The sequence below is a fragment of the Sapajus apella genome, unplaced genomic scaffold (genome assembly GCF_009761245.1).
Source record: "Sapajus apella isolate SASKATOON/1434 unplaced genomic scaffold, GSC_monkey_1.0 scaffold8, whole genome shotgun sequence".
NCBI classification, from domain to species: Eukaryota; Metazoa; Chordata; class Mammalia; order Primates; family Cebidae; genus Sapajus; species Sapajus apella.
In genome coordinates this window covers 32,724,093-32,744,062 of record NW_022436948.1, presented here as the reverse complement: position 1 = coordinate 32,744,062, position 19,970 = coordinate 32,724,093, and the positions used below count along the sequence as shown (strand labels likewise).

Below are 19,970 nucleotides of genomic sequence, written 5' to 3'. Positions count from 1 at the left end.
AAAAAATATCTTGATCAATGAATACATTGTTGGAATAAATGCCGGACCCTCCAGGGTTAGAGGGCACAGCACACATGTGGATGAATCAATGGTGCTACGAGCGTTGTGAAGTGAGCTCTTTATTTCAGAGTCACTTTTGGATTACAGGATGATTTTGATGTCATTTGAGAACTTAATTCCCTATCAAATAGCCCACTGAATTTTCTCCTTTTGGTTTAATTTTCAAAACTAAATAAAGCTCAATGCTGTTACCCTGCATGAGCCTGAGTTTGCAGCTGAGTGCCTCCGGGCATGTCAAGGCCCAGACTTAGATTAAGTGCCAGTTTCTGCAACTGCAAGAGTTAAGCTACAGGACTCCAAAAGCATGAAAATTGTGAAACAGAGAAAAGCTTTATTTCACTACTATTAGCTTCTCAACATCCCACTTAGAAAGTAAAGATTTTGTTTGACTAAATTTTGAATATAATTTGGTATTCATAACCTTTTTTGCTTTGTTAGTTTTAAAAATGGTCGAGACTTTTTTTCTAAGAGTGAGAATTTCAAACCTGACTATCATAGTGTCTAATCCTGATTATTCTAATGAGTTTGCATCTGCATTTTGTTTTTACCTTTCTTTTGTTTTGCTTATTTTCTTTTCAAGGTGGCCCTAGTAAAACTTTCCTTTTATGCATATAATATACATATAAGATGTGACAAATACACACATTTGTCCTAGAATAAAACAAGGTCCTATATATTTGTTTAAATTTTCCCAGAAATGATTTTCTGCCAAGAATATATTTGGTTGTATGAAAAGGCTTACCATTTTTAAATTGTTTCTTTAACTAGAGAATCTCAGTATTTTCCATCCTTTTAGAGTCATCTATGTAAGACTGACTGACATTAAACTGAGGGAGAGTATAGTGATACCAAAAGAGAGTGATGCTTGATTACCCATCTTGTGCCTTAAGCACAGACCTGCAAGTAGATCCATCACTAATTTTGCGTTTCCTTTTGAATTGGATGGTACTGGATTATAAACATGCTGTGTAATGACCTGTATGAATCAATAGGATGCCTGTCCAATCCTGGGAAGATAAATATGGATGAGGCCAGTGCCATCAGTCATTCGACTTGCTGATGTGTATGCTTTTTTGTATACATTTCAAGTCATTCAGGAGAAAGAATTGGTCCCAGAATAATCCTATTGCTGCCTTTGGATCTCAAGTATCAGGAGAGGGATCAGATTCTTTATATTTGCATATGGAGAGACTGATAACGCAGCTGGACAGTTTCCTCTGGCTTTTACTCGAATAAGATAGACGTTGTTGTTCATCAACAGTGTCTGCAGGGTTAAATGAAAAGAAAAAGATGGAGAAGAGAAGGAGAGGGAGAAGAAGAAAAAGAGGAGAACCTAGATTTATGAGATATAATTCCGATGTTTTAGAAATAATTTTTTCCATGGTTTAGGCAAATGTTCTCTGATCCTCTAGTATTCACTGATCATTTTGTGTCCCATGCTTCCTGGTTTCTCAGTGTGTGCTATCCAAGGGAGCTGGATTTCAAGTTTAAAGAAACTTGGCTTTTGAGCAGGAAATGCAGGAGGCAGATATGAAACATAACTTTGCTTCGGAATTTCTTTGTCCCTCTTCCAATTAGTACCTATAGGAGAACTCATGGTAAGCTTACTATTTGGATAAAATGTCTCTGATTCGCTTGGTTACTAATTCCTGTGTTATAGTCTGCTGAGAGATAGTTGTGACGTATTGAGAACCAGAAAGAAAATCTGGGTAACAGCAGGAACTTAGGGCTTAGAAAATCCTATCTGGTCTAAAAACACTTCTTGTTCTTTGTTTTGTTTTGTTTTGGACAGAGTAAGTAATTATCCTGAATGCATTGAATTATTCGCCAGACATATCCAAGTATTTTTGTAATTTATATTATAGTAATAACTGCATTCACATATGGAATGGAATCATATTGTGTTTAGAAATATAAATCTAAATGCTCAACACAAAAAACCTAGGAATTATGTAATTATGTTGATAATAAACAAATGACAACATGTCCTTTTGGGTTTCTTTTTAAAGATCTTTTATAATCCATAAATGTAATCAGTTTAACAGACAAAGAGTGATATAGACAGGAGAAAATTAAGACCCACAGTAAATTATACCTGGCCCCATATTTCTAATGAAAGGTATTTTTTGTTATATCAGACTTCCTCAATATTTCGTTTTATATGTACCATAGTATGCCTCACCCAGTAGAGAAAACCACCCCAACATTTTCACTCTAATGAAGAAGAATATTTACTAATTGTGAGGAATCTACTAATTGACAAACATACAAGAAATATAAGAGGTAACTTCATTTTCCCCATGAAAAAACTGAGACTTTAAGAAGTTATTTAATTGGCCGTGTTCTCCTACTTGATGATAAAACTGAGTTCTTTCCATTTACGTCACATATGCAATATTTCCTTGTTTTTGCCTAGCAAAACAATGGCCAAAGCAATAACAAGTTGAAAATAAGATGATGTTTATGAGAGAAAAGAGATAAGAAGAGAAGACGGTGTCACAGGAATAAAAAATATGTGTAGTGAAAGATGACAAATCTATAAGAAAAGCAGGAAATCACAGTATGCTTAGTGGAAACACACACTCTTCATTTAAGAAATACTTGCCACACTATGAAAAGCCCCCTAGATTTTGTCAGCTTTGATTTTATAAGCAAGATATTTTTATCATAACAGAACTGGAATTCATAAGTGAAATTCTGTATATTTGAACAGTATTTGTGTACATATATAAGGACATTTTCTATCTGGTATTCTCAGATAACCATATTATTTCTGCAGCAAATATCTATTAATTTAACACAATTATAATAATTATGGGATCTATTAATGTTTACTTGAGTTTTTAATATGACTCCTTATAGTTTTTTACACCAACTTGGCAAACGTTGCTTAAAAAAATCATCAAGTACCAAAAATGTATATTTTCACTCCTTCACTTAAACTTGTATGTATTGCCTTTGATGGAAGATGGTATAGCAGAAAATTATTTATTGTTATTTGGAATTGACACAGATTGTTGAATTTAAATATACCATTTAAAACTTAGGTGGACTCACCCAGATACTAAGCTTTGAGCTAGGATCCATGAAGGTACGAAAGTTCAAGAAAAATATTTCACTAATTTAAAATAGTTAAGCAAACTATTTGATTATGTTAAGCAGATGCATGGATGTGACAGTATGTCCCCATTGTATGGGTTTATTCTGAGTTAAAACATCAAAATAGAATGGGGTCTGCTTCTCATCAGTGTCAAAAATATCATATAATTCTCTAAAAAAGTGTATTTTCTTCAATCACTGACCCAGGTTCTCCCTTTTGCAATATCTCAGGGGAGCCCTCATTGTGGGGATGATTTAAAATGATGATGTATATAATATAGTTGAAGCCATGCATTACTTCTTTGTTTTTTATTGATTATCTCCTCCTTGTCTGTAGGACATTACTACTTGCTCTCCCTGGAAGAGGAAGCATGCCTTCCATAATTACCTAAGATTGGGTGTGTTTTGGGAATGAGGGAAGTGAGCCAAAGTGTTTTTTGTTTCAGAGTATTAACTGAAGCTGTGGTTCTCAACTGGGGGTGATTTTGCCCCCATTTCCCAAAAGCATTTAGTAATGTCTGGATGCATATTTGGTTGTCATTAGTGGGGCAAGGCTGGGGGAGAAAGTTGCCACTAGCATCTAGTGGACAGAGGCTAGGAATGTTGCTAAGCATCCTACAGTTTACAGTCATGCCCCTACTGCAAAGAATTATCCGGCCCAAAATGTCAGTAAGGCTGAGATTGAGAAATGCTGATCCGCAGTGAAGAAAATCTGAGGAAATCGTTTGAAAATTTGTCAATTACCTAGTTTTACCTAGAAAAATGTCACACAAGGAGGCAAAGGAGAATCTGTTTTATGTCATGATTTATTTAATAAGGGATTCATTCTCTTTTTCCTCTAAAGATATACAATAGACCAATCATTTCATGATACAAAGCTGGGCTCCTTCCTCGGGAGAATACCCTCAGCCACACACACCCACACCATTGCAATTAGAAGTCTATATTGGATTAAAGACTGCTTCCACACACTGTGGCATTGACTTCATCTCTTTATGCTGGATCAGGCAATTCAGGTGATAATTAAGTATCACAATGAATTGGAAATAGAAATGGATATTTCAGCTGTTTAACTCGTTGATTTTTTGTTTATTACACTCTAGAATCTGATCTGATTTTAGAGAATGCAAAATAATCTCAAGCTGGCAAACAGACATATAAACACTAAGAAAATTAAAGAAAGAAAGGACATTCAGTAGACAAATTTCAGAGCTAAATATTTTGGGAATTGTTTTTTCTTTTTCCCTGCCCGAGTTGTTGTTCCTTAATTTGTTTGTTCATAAAATAAATTCTTCATTTAGCATCCAGAATAAACACCTGCAGTAATATTTGGCAACTTACATATCAGAATAATTTAATGCTAGATTTGTATTATGTTTTCCCTCATAACAGAAAATCACACATTTCCTTTTCCTCTTCTCTTCACATACCTATATGAAATTGAAATATTTCACCTTTATTATGGCTGAATAAATGAATATAATTGTTGCATCATTTCTGTTCTTTCTGGATTAGTATTCATCATGCCATGCATATCACCAGCTTTTAAAATGTTTTATACTTTTACAGTTTTAGAGATGTGGTTTACATTTGTACGTCATAAGTGAGAAGAAGATGTTTTTGTATTGCGACCTGAGATGATCAAAAAATATTTATCACAGCTATAAGGGAACACTGCCTTTGGAATCCTTTTATGATACTCCTAAGAAGGAGTCATTCATGTCAAGATTGAAAGTAGTGTTGGATGGCAATGTGGAAAGTGGTCATCAAACCAGTTAATGTGCAATTTTTGTCATTCCCATAAGAATCAACAAGGGCAGATCATCATGCAGTTACTAAAAAAATGAACAGCACTGTTCACAAGAGCTTGGCAATTAATTAAATGATATGCTTGTTCATCTTGCAGGTCAAGCAGATAATTGTGCTGAGAATTACTTTGAAATCATCCATGGTTCAACTTAGCCCTTTTGAATCCCAGGAGAGATTTACAGGTCACACTGCATATCACACTTCTTGTGGATGGGGGACTAATGCTAGCTAATCCTGTTAACATACACAATGGGATAGGAGATAGTCAAAGGTTCACATTTACATGGTACAAGCTAACTTGTCCATTAAAAAGCCCTTGCCTACTTTTGTTTACTTCCTTGGTATTGCAACTGAAATATCATAATTATGTTAGATATAATTTGACATATTTTTCAATGTCTATAATGATATCAACTTCATGTGATCTTTATGTAACTTTGTATACCAATCACACAGGTAATACTTAGCACATTTTTCCCCAAAAAACAAACAATTGAAAAGTAAGAACAGATACAGATTTGTGCCTTGATGTTGAAATTTCTAGGCATTCTAAAACAGTATCTCAAATCAGTATTTCAATTAAAAAAATAGCTATTTTAAGAGCAATGTAATTCTCTCCAGAAACTTAGATTAGTCAGAAGTTATTTAATAATTTAGCTGAATACACTTTGTCAATAATATATGTCGTATATTCAGTATTTTGGAGAAGTTTAATACATTTTATGTATTAAGGATTGGGCAAACCCTGACCTGGGAAACAATCTCAAATATCCTCTTCAATTAAACAATTCTTGATCTATAAATGAGTAATATTCTTTTACCTATCTTGTTCCTGATATCCATCAGAAAAAGTGAAATGATTTGGGCCTTTTCACCAGTAGAAATAAATAGAAGTCTCTGTAAATTTGTACTGATCAATAATTTTCTTTTAGTAATATCAAGACAATACCATCTGGAAGTATTCCTCGGGACTTGAGGGAGTCCCTTTGTCTCTTAGATTATAAAAATAAAAGATTCATTATTATTTAGAAAAACCTTCAACTGTAACCCTTAAAAGGTTTTACTGTGTACTCAGTTTTATCTCGACACTCTTTTATGCAATATTTTATTTGCAATTATGTTAGACCATGCATATTTAATCATGTACTATAAATTTATCATAACCCTCTTTGCAATAAAATAGGATTCAGTGTAAGAGAGGTACATTTTGGACTCTATCCAAGAGAATTTATTTATTGTAGTTAGTAGCAGTTTCAAACACCAATGCCTACAGCGTCCAGGCACGTACTATACATGCATGAAATGGCCTGGGTATAAGAACATAGGAAGTGACGGGGATGGTTTGGGAGCACATGTTCCCTAAAGCCAATTCTTTCCATGGGGGAATTCTAGCATATTGCTGCCAGAGCTTCAACTTTCTTAAATGACAATAGGATGCAAGGTTTACATTTTAAATTTCCTAATTTTTAGATAGTTGATTATTTTTATCACTCATCATGTAGGACAAAAGTAAATATATTTAGGGAGGATATGCAAGATGCCAGTTCACCTTCACTTGGGAAAGTTTCACAGGATGAAACTTAAATTGTCTATATAAGATTTCAGTATCTGCTGAGCATTTTTTTGTTTTTATTAATTTATTATTTATATAATCTTATAAGGCTTCCTAATATTTCCTTTCTTCAGTTTTTATGTCTATCTTATGCATAATAAAAGTATTCTAAATCAGATTTTAAGTATTTTTTTATTACCAGAATGTGTATACTTTGCTACATAGAACCATGGATTTATTATCTTTATTTTAGAGTAAATTTTGCTTGGAATTCTATCAAATATAATTGTTTAATAATATATTTGTTTAAGACAGATTTTTAAAAATATAACAAAAACTTAAAATAGTAGAAATGACATTTATTTTAAGCTCCAAATTTCTCAGAAGAAATAAAAATAAGATACCCCCCTTCACCCATCAAGACTCTCTTCTTAAATTTTTTTATATGCTTGTGTTTTATCTATGTGGCTACTTTTACAATAGTGATCCATGGCTCAAGAAAGAATGTAGAAATGCAGAAATAGTCTAAGGATAAAGCAACATAACCTACCACCCAAGACGCCAGCCTATAGGAACTTGATGAAAATGGTGCTTGGACTGGACTAAGTAGAATAACTGGGAGCTATTTAAGAGCTATGAGTTAGGCAAGCCAGCAAAGCTTATCAGAGAATCTGTTGCAGAATAAATTCCTTAGGAAAAAATATGTTAAAATATCAAGCTTGAGATATGACAGTCAAAGCCTTTGCTGATTTTTTTTTTTTCTGAAATTGTATCTATCTTACAATAAAGGCATATCTGAAACCAAAGTCTAATCCTGTGGTTAATTTTAGTTAAATAGGAAGTTTTAAAAAATGGGATGGAATCTTAAATAAATATGTGTTATATCAGTTTAGGGAATCCTGCAGCTGTTCGTGTTTTCACTTCATAGCACGTGTCACTGTGACAAATGAAAAATATTTTCATCCACTAGGATTACTGGGTTGCTGAAAAGCAATAAACAAACTGTAACAAGAATTATGTATGTAACTGACAGTTAATCAGACTATTCAAGGAGTGGTAATGAAGAGAATGAAAAGATTGGATAAAGCATTTTCTGCTGACAAATGGTCTACATTGCATTAATAATTTATTAGCTAAAATTTGTGATTATTACTGGTTAATGTGGTTAGCATTGACTTACTTTAATGATATCTTTAAAAAAAAAATACAAGGCGAAACCATTAGACACAATTCCCTTTGAAATTGTCTTTTAGTAGCGTTTTCATCACCAAAGTAGTTTTCTATCAGTGGGGCTTCTTTCAGAAAGGGATGGATATAAGGTTGATAAACTGTCCCCTTATTTCTAGCTGAATATAATGGGAAGTTGTTTTTGAATTATTATTTTGTTCTTTCTAATTCATTGTTAAAGTGAATAATTATTTTAAATGCATCTTGAGAAGAGCTTTAGAGAGACTTGAAAAAAATGTAGCCAAATCATGCAATACAATAAATGCAAAATTCCATTTTGTAATGTAGATGATATTTTAACAGATTCTATAAAATATTACTCCTTGGAGGTACTCCACAGGAAGGAAAAGGATCATTTGGTCAAATAAGTTTGGAAACTCTATGTAACATTACCAAACATTAGAATCAATAGTCCCATAGTAAGACAATGTGCTTAATTTCACTTTAAACCTTGGACATCATTTCTTTAAACAAAACACATAAAGAATTATCTATTTTTAATGAAAATCCAAGAATAAATCATGCATACATAATTCATATTACTATGAGAATATTAAGCAAGATTCAGAAATTTAAAAAACAAGAAATTGTTCTCCTCTTCCTATCCCTGAAGCATATCTGTGACCTCAGTTGTCCCTCAGATAGATATATGTCAATTCCATTCTGATAATTAGCTGTCTAATTAGCTATCTATAAGTTGTCTACATCTTTAAAATAAGTTTCCTTAAAAGAGTTATTCGATGAAAATATTTTTTAAGGTTTATGTATGTCAAAACCATTGCTTATTTTATTTAAAAAGAATAGAGGATTTGTGATTTTTTTGCCTGATGAGGTATAGGAAAAGAGAAAATAAGCAAAAGTTAAAATTAATATTTATATTAAATATTTTTTCTGGATTTCTGGCGATAGAATAGTGTATATTTTATTTTCCCTTAACATCCCAAACAGCACTTTCTCTGTAACAAGAATGAGGATTTTATTTATTTAATGTGATGTCCTTCTTATGTGTATATATGCCATAAATAAAGATCTAAAAACCATCCATATATTTCCCATTTATGGCATTTAAGTTATGGAGTTAATGCAAATTGGGCTGTTTAAAAGGGAAAATATTATAGTAAGTGTTACCAAAGCAACAGAAAGAATGAAAAGTCCTCTGAACATACAGTAATCATACTTTAATTTCTACATATGCAAATAGATGAACTGAGACGGTATGTCTATTATCCAAACAACCCTTTGTCTTGTCAGGTCATTGAGGAGAAAGACCATAATCCTTGATGTCCTGGACAATGTTTGCTGGTCCTCAGGGACTGACTGTCATTTAATTTAGGCAACTTAGTGTCTGCCTTAGCTCTGTGTGTATTTACATATAAATTGTTTGTTGGGTTGGAGTGGGGGAGTCAGAAGATATATTACAAACTCCTTCCTCCAATTAGTTTATGATGTCTGCTTGCATGCGGGGTATGTTTTCAGCAAACATGTGGTGTAAGGGGCTAAAAAGGATACAGATGGAAGATCTCTATTTTCTCACATGTGGGAAAGGAGCATCAGCAGGAAGGACACTGGTCACACATGATCTATTTCTACACATAAAGAGAGAGATGATTTAACGCTGAAACTTATTGCTATTGTGGTATAAGTGTACAAGTCATCAGAGCTTATATATCCTTGTTCCAAGCAAGACTTATGGATTACTTGATACTGTGTTTTTGCTCTGATTCATTAGCATTCAGTGACCCACCTATAGATGATCCAGATACCTGGGCAGGAGAGGATAAAAGAAAATACACATGCATTTTAGCAAAGGGATCTTGGGTTTGGCAAAACTTTTTACAGATGTTATCACCATCTTTTAACAAATCTCAGTGGCTCACACCTGTAATCCTAGCACCTTGGGAGGCCGAGGCAGGTAGATCACAATGTCAGGAGATCTAAACCATCCTGGCCAACATGGTGAAATCCTGTCTCTACTAAAAATACAAAAATTAGTGGGGCGTGGTGGCACACACCTGTAATCCCAGCAACTAGGGAGGCTGAGGTGGGAGAATTGCTTGAACCCAGCGGACAGAGGTTGCAGTGAGCCTAGATCTTGCCACTGCACTCCAGCTTGGGTGACAGACTCCCTCTAAAAAAGAAAAAAAAAAGTGGAGAGTTGCTATTTTTCTCCACTTACTAGATTTTTACTAGGCAAAAAATGTTTACAAATATTTTACACCCAGTGAAAGCAGTTGGGTAGAAAAAAACATTAAGATGCTGATTGCTACGGAAACCACCAGTGAGAGAGAGAAGGCATCAGAAAAATGTAAACCTTTCTTGTCAGGTCTTCACAGCCAGCTGATTGACTTGATTTAGTATATTTTTATTTATTGAAAATTTATTTGTATTATTTCTACCTTCAAAGTGGTTGGAGACAGCATACAAAATTAAACAACAACAGTCATTAGGAACAAAACAATAGAGGAGGAGATTACCTAATTATGAAAATTGGATCATGAATTTGATACTAAACTTCTACAATTTTAGTGTAAAAAATAGATATGCTAAATATTTATATTTTACAACTTAGATACAATTTAGGTTCAAGTTAAATAATATATGGATTTGTTCACTAATATGCCATGATCTAACTTAGTTTGATGTTGACCTTTAGCTGTCACAGACATTTTTAAAGAAATTTTCTTTAAGATTTAATGAGGCTGGAGGAATTAAATTGGTGTTCAGATTGCAAGTAAGAAAAGAATTTACTTAAGTCTATATCCAGAGCTAGACCCAGAATGGGTCTAGTAAGCAAGACTTGGGCTTGGATTCACGTTCTCACACATAGTAGCTGCATAATTTTAGGGAAGTTGTGAAATCATTCCATATTTCAGTTTGTTCACCCACAAAGTAAATATAGTAAGAGTACCAGACTCGAAATTTTATAGTGTTGTTGAAACTATGACATGTGAAACAGTAAAATATTTAGCACAGAACTTAGCGCATAATAAACTCTGAATAAATGGTAGCTTTTATTGTTATTTTTAGTTGGAAAAATTGAGGAAAAATGTCCCTAAGAGACCATAGAATAAAATTTATTGAACCAATGAATACGATACGTAATAAGTATGTATTTATATGTGTGTACATATACATATATATATATATATATATATATCTCCAAATGTGTATTTCTTTCCAGCATATGTGAATAAAATAAAATAACTAAAATAAAAATACCTAGAAGGCAGACAGACATAAGATAAAGTAATTAGCCTTGGTTTGGTATACAAAAACACAGGCAAAAAGTAGCCATCCCTATATTTGTGTTTTTATGTGTTGCAAATTTAAACTTTATTTTGCAAAACAAAACTGAGTTTGTATGTTTTAATCTTAGTTGTCAATTTTGAGATAGGTTTAGATTTATTAGGGAAAGCTAAATTTAGTAAACATGTTTAAACTCGGCCTTTTTGTGCAGTTTTACGTCAATAAAACATGTTTGTAGTAGTACTTTCCCAGCCTGCCTTTTCTCATCACTTAGTTTCATTACACACATACACACACATATACAAAATTTTAAAGACCTGTGGAAGTGCGGAATCACAATTGAGGTCTGGCCTTTAAAATACTATAAAATATAATGTGAAATTTCTATTTGTTAAGAATTGTTTATTTTATATTCCACTTACTTTCCAAGTAAATCTAAAGTGAATCACAATAGAAAAACTAAGATATAACGGGATCATGTGTGCGCGCGCGCGCGCGCGTGTGTGTGTGTGTGTGTATACACACATACTCTGATAAAGAGTTAGGTTGCTTTAAAGGAGAATGTGGAATAATCCAAACATAAGACTCAAAAATGTAAGCTAAGGTTGTTGTGTCTACTGAGCATCAACTTAATCTTGCAGTAGTCAAGTCATACAAGAAAACATGGGGCCAGATGTGGTGGCTCATGCTTCTTCATCCCAGTACTTTGGGAGGCTGAGGAAGGTGGGTGGCTTGAGCTCAGGAGTTTGAGACCAGCCTGAGCAACAAAACGAAGCTCCATCTCAACAAAAACAGCAAAAAATTAGCTGGGTGTGGTGGCACATGCCTGCACGCCCAGCTACCCAGGAGGCTGAGAGGCAGGAGGATCCCTTAAGCCTAGAAGATGGAAGCTACAGTGAGCTGAGATTGTGCCACTGCACTCCAACCTGGGCAACATACTGGGACCCTGATTCACTGAAAAAAGCAAAAGCAAACAAGTAAGCATAGTGCATTTCATAATTATTTATACCAGGTAAAAAGTAGCATATTTACTTATTTGTCTGCAAAGACCAACTTCTTCTTAAGCCTCCTAATGAATAAGTGCATCACCATCTCCCTGATCCCTATAAAAGGGGTTTTGAACACATATGGACAATGTCTTCTTTAATAACAAAAGATTCAGAATGTGTTAAAATATTTTTATATAACTCAAATTTAATGATAAATTATTGAAATTATTTTAATCTCGTGTATTATTTACTAACAGTCAAAATACTTTGCCTTTTAAAATTCGCTAGTATCAATTTATAGATAAAACTACTAGATTTTTATTTTTATGCACATTCTAATATACAGAGGCTCTTACTAAAAACTCTCTGTACCTACAACCATCATTTACTCTACCACATTTTAGGATACATTTTATTTTATTTTACTTTATTTTTTCTGAGACAGAGTCTTGCTCTGTTGTTCCAGCTGGAATACAGTGGGAGATCTTGGTTCACTGCAGCCTCTGCCTCTGGAGTTCAAGCAATTCTTGTGCCTCAGCCTCCTGAGTAGCTAGGACTGCAGGTGTCTTTTTTTTTAGTAGAAATGGGTTTCACCATGTTACCCAGGCTGATCTTGAACTCCTGGTGTCAGGTGATTGGCCCCCTCAGCCTCCCAAAATGCTGGGATTATAGGCATGAGCCACCACACCCAACCTATGATCCATTTTTATACTCAGCAGTTTAAATATTTCATTATGACTCACCAAAAAAGTCAGTTGGTTTGATTTCAGATTTTTAGAAAAATATTTTTCACATTGTTCCTTAAGGATAGCCTGCATTGTTGTGTATCTTGTTAAATGCATACATAGAACATCATTTCTGCATAAATGAAAAATGTGAGCAAGATTTAGTCAAGAGAGGCTAAGTATTTTGTTACCAGTCAAACGAGAAAAGGAAGCAGCTGTTCTGATCCAGAACCAAACAATAGCTCTGGACCTCTCTGAAGCAACTCAAAATGCCTTTGGTAAAGTTGTTTTTCAAGACTGTCCTCCCATCTCATTTCCTCACCTGGCACCTCCATCCCCTAGGCATTCCTCCTTTAGAGAACTGCTGATTGCTAGATTGGAAGACAACAATGTTTCCCTTCGTAGTAGAGTCGGAGAGAAAATGTCTCAAATTACCTATCCTGCTTTTCAAGTTTATAGTCACCTTTCCCTACACTGGGAGTGAGAGCTGGGTCATGTAGAGAACTCTTGTCTTACAACCCTGAGCAGGAAAAGAAGTTTTGATTGGCGCTGGCCTATGTAGAACATGAGTTTTAAAATATATTTATCTTAAATTAAAACTTATTTTCATTAAGGTATAAATAATAAAATTATATCCTAGCTGGTAGAACACATAGGCAACCAATATATATTCAAGTCTGAAAACTGATTCCAAAACTTTGAAAAATAACCACTATACAAGGTAATGACATGGGTCTCAGTACCACTTGACTGTCTCATATTCTTCAGAAATAAAAGCAAAAATAATTTTTAAAAACTTGTATAAAGAAAAGCAAAAAATAATATTCTTTATTATTTTTAGTATTAAATGCAACCTTCCTTAGCAGAACATTTTCCCCATTTTCTATTATTAACCAAATACTCAAATGTTCTCTTATAAAGATTTTTTTCATTACATAGAGTTTGAAATGTGTTTATGTATTAATAGCATATGCATATTTTATAGTTAATAAAGCACAATTCCAGAGATAGTATGCTTAAAATCTCTTTCATGAAATCACAGGTACCATAAATCAAAAGGAAATTAGGCTGTCTGTTTAAGACCTGCTGTCTGTATGTTCTTATATACTATGTTTACAAGCTAATCATTCTATACACAGAAATAATTCCTTTCCAACAATATTCATAAATCATCTAATATAGAATTTTAAGATAATGAAAGATTGATAAGAGTTAATTTTTGTTCTTCAGATACTAGGTCTTAAAAGAAAAAGAAAAAAGTCTTAGCTTACTAGTTCACACCAAGAAGCAGAAGCTTGTGCTTTTGCTCCTATCCCTCATGCTAACTTTATGGGTTACTTGCTGTCTGTCTGTTAGTTTCTGAGACTTCCTTTTCTCATATGTAAAGATGATCACTCCAGTTAGATTGTGTCTCTGAAAACTGTAGTTCTTCAACTGTGTTACCCAGAAAGACTTGAAGATGGATAGATATGAGGTATCTTAAAAAACAACATATAAATGGCTTGCCAGTTATCCAAGCACAATTAATTGAATAAGGTGTCCTTTCCCTACTTTATGTTCTTATCTGCTTTGTCAAAGATCATTTGGCTGTAAATATTTGGCTTTACTTCTGGGTTCTCCATTCTGTTCCATTGATGTATGTGCCTATGTTTATGCCAGCACCATGCTGTTTTGGTAACTATAGCCTTGTAGTATAATTGGAAGTCAGGTAATATGATGCTTACAGGTTTGTTCTTTTTGCTTAGTATTGCTTTGGTTATATGGGCTCTTTTGTGGTTCCATATGAATTTTAGAATTATTTTTTCCAGTGCTGTGAAGAACAATGATGGTATTTTGATGAGAATTGCATTGAATCTGTAGATTGCTTTTGGCAGTATGGTCATTTTCACAATATTGATCTACCCATCCATGAGCATGAGATGTGTTTCCATTTGATTGTGTCATCTATGATTTCTTTTAGCAGTTTTGCAGTTTTCCTTTTAGAGATCTTTTTCCTCCTTGGTTAAGTATACTCCTAAGGTTTTTTTTTGTCTTTGTTTTTGTTTTGCAGCTGTTATAAAGGAGATTGAGTTCTTGATTTGATTCTCAGTTTGGTCACTGGTGTATGACAGTACTACTGATTTGTGTGCATTGATTTTGTATCCTAAAACTTTACTGAATTCATTTCTCAGATCTAGGAGCTCTTCAGATGAGTCTTTAGTGTTTTCTAGACATATGATCATATCATGGGCAAACAGCAACAGTTTGACTTCCTCTTTTCCAGTTTGGATATCCTTTATATATTTCTCTTGTTTGATTGCCCATAATTTAAAAAAAAAAAAAAAAGCTTTACAAAAAGATGTTGGCATTAACATGATAAAAAAGGAACTCTTCTACACCACTGGTTGGAATTTAAACTAGTACAACAACTATGGAAAACAGTATAGAGTTTCCTTAAAGAACTAAAAGTAGAACTATCATTCGATCCAGCAATCCTACTACTGGGTATGTATCCAAAGGAAAAAAAGTCATTATATAATATAGAAAAAAAACAAAAAAAACTTGCACCTGCATGTTTATAGCAGCACAATTCAAAACTGCATAAATATGGAACCAACTTAAATGCCTATCAACCAAAGAGTGGATTAAAAAAATGTGGTTATATACACCATGGAATACTACTCAGCCATAACAAGAAACCAAATAATGGCCTTTGCAGCAACGAAGTTGGAGGCATTATTCTAAGTGAAGTAAATCAATAATGGAAAACAAACTATCATATGTTTTCACTTATAAGTAACAGCTAAGCTACATGGATAAGAACGATATATTGGACTTTGGGGACTTGGTGGGGAAGGGCAAGAGAGGGGTGAAGAATAAAAGACTACCTACTGAGTACAGTGTACACTGCTCAGGTGACCAAAATCTCAGAAATCACCACTAAAGAACTTATTCATATAACCAAAACAAAACCACATGTTCCCCAAAAAACTATTGAAATAAAATTTAAAAATAATTTTTAAAAAAACAATATATAAAGTATTGTGTCAATTCAAAGCCCATCTCTTTCCTACATAAACAGAGTATAACTGACTTCCTTGTAACTCTTTTGCTAGAAATCCTTAAGTATGCCCCGTGCCCTCTGAGTATGGCGGAAATTCCTAAGAAAGGTTGTGTCATTCAAAAGCTGGCTCTGGCTTGGCTCTAACCTCATTTCTCACATCTCTCACCTCCTCCATAACCAACGCCATGCTCCCGCCAACCACACATACAAAACACACATGCACGCAGGCACAAATAGACACACACACACACATACACACATACTACCACCACCAACAAACACCATGCCCCCACCAACCACACATACACAACACACATGCATGCAGACACAGATACACGCACACACACACACACCTCACCACCAACAACAGTAACTATATTAACTTTCTTGCAAATCCTTGCTTACATGTTCACTTCTGCTTTTGAGCCTTTGTAGATATGTACGTCTCTGCTATCCTATCCCTCTCTCACTCTACCTCTTTTAGGTCCAGGTAAATATTCACCTTCTGCAGGAAGCCTTCTTATACTCTCTCTCAAATCATGTGTCCTTTTAATGATGTCCGAATTGTCTTATCTTCAAGCTTATCCAACCATTTGAAATACCTGTTTGTTTATCTGACTCTGCCAAATAAGCCCTTGATGGCAGTGCCCACTGCTTGTTCACAACTGTGTTCACAGATGCATTGTGGCACAGTAGCATTAAATTAATAATTTTTGCAAGAATAAAAAGTATGGGAGGAAGAAAAGGGGGAAAGTAAAATGAGGCCCATCAGGCATATGGTGTCAAGTGAAACGAATAAGTAAATAAAGCTTACAAGTAGGGAGGACATGTAACCTAGTTATGAATGATACTAGAAAGAAGACTGAGAGATGGCACAGGCAGTTTTCAGAGGTTTGAAACATTCTTCTAAATATCATGGATAACCATATTCAAACTCCAGAAAGACCTACTTAAATTTGAGCAGGGGGAACTTGGATTTGTTATCATCAACTTTTGACATCAAGGTAATTTAATTTTTTACAAATGAAACATTTTTTGGAGAATTTCTTTTACTAATGTTCCTAAAAAATATGTCAGATATTTTCACCTCCTGAATAATTAAAATATGATTTATCTAAATAAATTGCTTGGTGTCTCTAGGTGTGTTCAAACCCCAGAATGCCATAAATACATCAAATTCTATCTAAGAACTAATGATTTAGACACTCAAAATTAGACATGAACCGAAGTCAATGGATTCTTTTTTTTTTTTTTTTTTTTTTTTCAGTTTTAAAGGTCACCAGTTACATCTTTTATGAATCTCCATGTAAAAGAAATTAGGGGGATTCTTTAGAAGGCTTTAACAAGGGTTTCCTGATTGTTAGACGCAGAAAACAATTAAAACACCTAAAATAAACATGATTCATCCAAAAAAAAAAAAAATAGAAGGATATCATTGGCTTTTCATGCACCTAACACCAGACTAGATTCTATCCCACCTAAATATCAGGCTCTCGCTATTATTTCACTGGATTAGTCTCTCTTTATGGAAATTCCAAATTTTTGAAAGAATTTAATGTGAATCATCTAACTTAGTCCATGCTCTCAGCTCCAGTCCAATCAATTATCACCGGAAAGTAGATGGAGTTTGGTGATGGTAGAATATCGAGGAACATAAGACATGCCCTTTCTGCAATGGATTAACTTGAAAGAATTTATAGGTTAGCTGGCCATGACTAACTTCCTTCAAAAAAGGTTGAAAAATAAAAGGCATGGTTTTATGACATCGTAAAATTTCTTCTACTAATGATTTTGGAAATTGGGATTTTTCTTTCAAATTTTATGCAAGAGACAATTTATTTCTTCCAATGAAATCAGTTGTTTGATCAATGTTTTCCCCATTTCCCACCCTCTGGCTCAAGATACTATACTTAGCAACAAATTTACACTATTTTTTCTCATGGTTCATTTACTTTAAATGAGATTTACTGTAATGTAGTAATCTAAAGTTATAAGTGACTCTGATTCAATCTTACTTAATATCACCATGCAAATGCACTTCACGTAAATTCACTTGAAATCTTTATATGTTTTTGCAAATTGAGCTCATGTAGGGGTGTCATTTTGAGAAATGTATCTGCCTGATAGTTTATAGCTTCAGATTGTAACATATTTTATGAATCAAGTATTTTTTAATATGCAGCTAATGGAATTATCTATAAACTAGTTTTATAACATGGTTAAATTAAATCATTTCCTCAACACTAATTTATTTAGTCAACATTCCTAGAAAGACTGCTTTTTCTTTCAAGAATCTGATCATTTATTTCCATCTTCATTTATTCCTCAAGGAATAAAAATTATTTTAACTATTTTTTTAGTGGAAGGGCTATATTTCAAAATTTTTTGCTTGATAATATCTTAAGGCCTCTTTCAGCTCCAAGCAACAGGAAACACAATCTAAATGAGTATACAATAATCTCTCCTTGTCTTCTGGGGATACATTCCAAGACCCCCAATAGATGCCTAAAACTGCAGATTGTAATGAAGTGTATATATATATATACTAGGCATTCATTTATTTTTCTTTATTCATAATTCATAGATAGATTCATTCTTACCATAGATCTTAGCAAAATAAGGATTACATGAAAACAAGTACTACCATCCCATGACAGTCAATCTGATAACCAAGATAGCTACTAAGTGAGTAACTGGTGGGTAGCATATACAATGTGGATACTCTGGACAAAGGGATGATTCACCTGTTAGCTGGGATTGAGTAGGACATTGTGAGATCTCATCATGCTACACAGAATGGCACACAGTTAATAATTTATGAATTATTTCTGGAATTTTCCATTTAATGTTTTCAGACCATAATTGACCACAGGTGACTGAAACCTACGAAAGTGAAGCTTTGAGTACCTGGGAGTACCTTAATATAAAAAAGAATTTACTCATTCACATACCTACCTAGAAAATTATCCTTTAGTTGGCTTCAGATGGAGGTCTAATTTAGACGGAAACATGTCATAAGGGCTCAACTTCCTTTTTTCAACTTTCTCAAATATGTTATGTTGGAAGATAGGAGCTACACCCCATCCTTACATCCAGTTTCCTGATGGCACCAGCCAATGTTCCAGAAATCAGTTTTGTAGACTTCAGTGAATCTAAATTGGGTCTTGTATTCAACTTTGTATCAATTACTGTGTACAGGGGATGACTGATTTCTCCTGAGTGTAATTTATAAACTCCACTTCTGAGCAGGTAGTACCCTGCCAAATACATGCCAAGATAATGCAAGAGTGATAGTTGTTCAAACAAATTTAGGGCTATAACCAGAAAAAATAAATAGAGTCTACTATGGGGTATCTATTCAACAATGATAATCATTATTTTGTTAGCCCCATCTTATTCAGGCCCAATATTATGCATTTCTTATGCATGTAGGAAATGTAGATAACATTATCTTCATGTTATCTGGGTGATTAAATAGACACATTGAGAAGTTAATTATTTGATCCAAAGTTCTACAGTTTATAAGTAAAACTGCTAGAAATTGAGTCTCACCTTTACAATTCCCTAATCCAATCATTTATCCCCTAGAGGCCAGAAACAGTGGCTCACACCTGTAGTCCTAGCACTTTTGGAGGCCAAGGAAGGCAGATCACTTGAGGACAGGAGTTCAAGACCAGCCTGGCCAACAGCAAAACCCCATCATTACTAAAAATAGGAAATATTAACTGGATATGGTTGTGAGCTTCTGTAATCCCAACTACTCCGGAGGCTGAGGCATGAAAATAGCTTGAACCTGTGAGGTGGAAGTTGCCGTGAGCCATGATCATGCCACTGCACTCCGGTCTGGGCAACAGAGTGAGACTCTTTCAAAAAAAAAAAAAAAAAAAAAAGGAAAGGAGAAAAAAGAAAGAGAAAGAAAAGTATGGGCCAAGAAAGCTATGTGCGAAGTTAGAAAAAAGCAATTTGCAGTGTAGGAAACTCCAAAGACTAACAAACATGAAATATGCCCAAATCCATTAGGAATTAAAGTCATGCTAATTAAAACAACAATAACATATCACTTTACACTATGAGATTAGCAACATTTAGAAAGCTGGACAATGCCAAATGTTGGAAGGAGTTGTAGGAAATGGAAAACCTCCTGCACAGAGTGTAGGGTTGTGCGGTTGTGCAGTCACCCTGAAAAGCAATCTGTGGCAAACCTTAATCCAATTAAGTTC

The 19,970-nt window shown here is 34.1% G+C and overlaps 1 protein-coding gene across 7 annotated transcripts in view; it reads left to right on the top strand.

The window, feature by feature from the left end:
• ROBO1 (roundabout guidance receptor 1) overlaps window positions 1–19,970 on the top strand; it is a 1,106,753-nt gene that overhangs the window by 496,667 nt on the left and 590,116 nt on the right. The window lies entirely within an intron of this gene.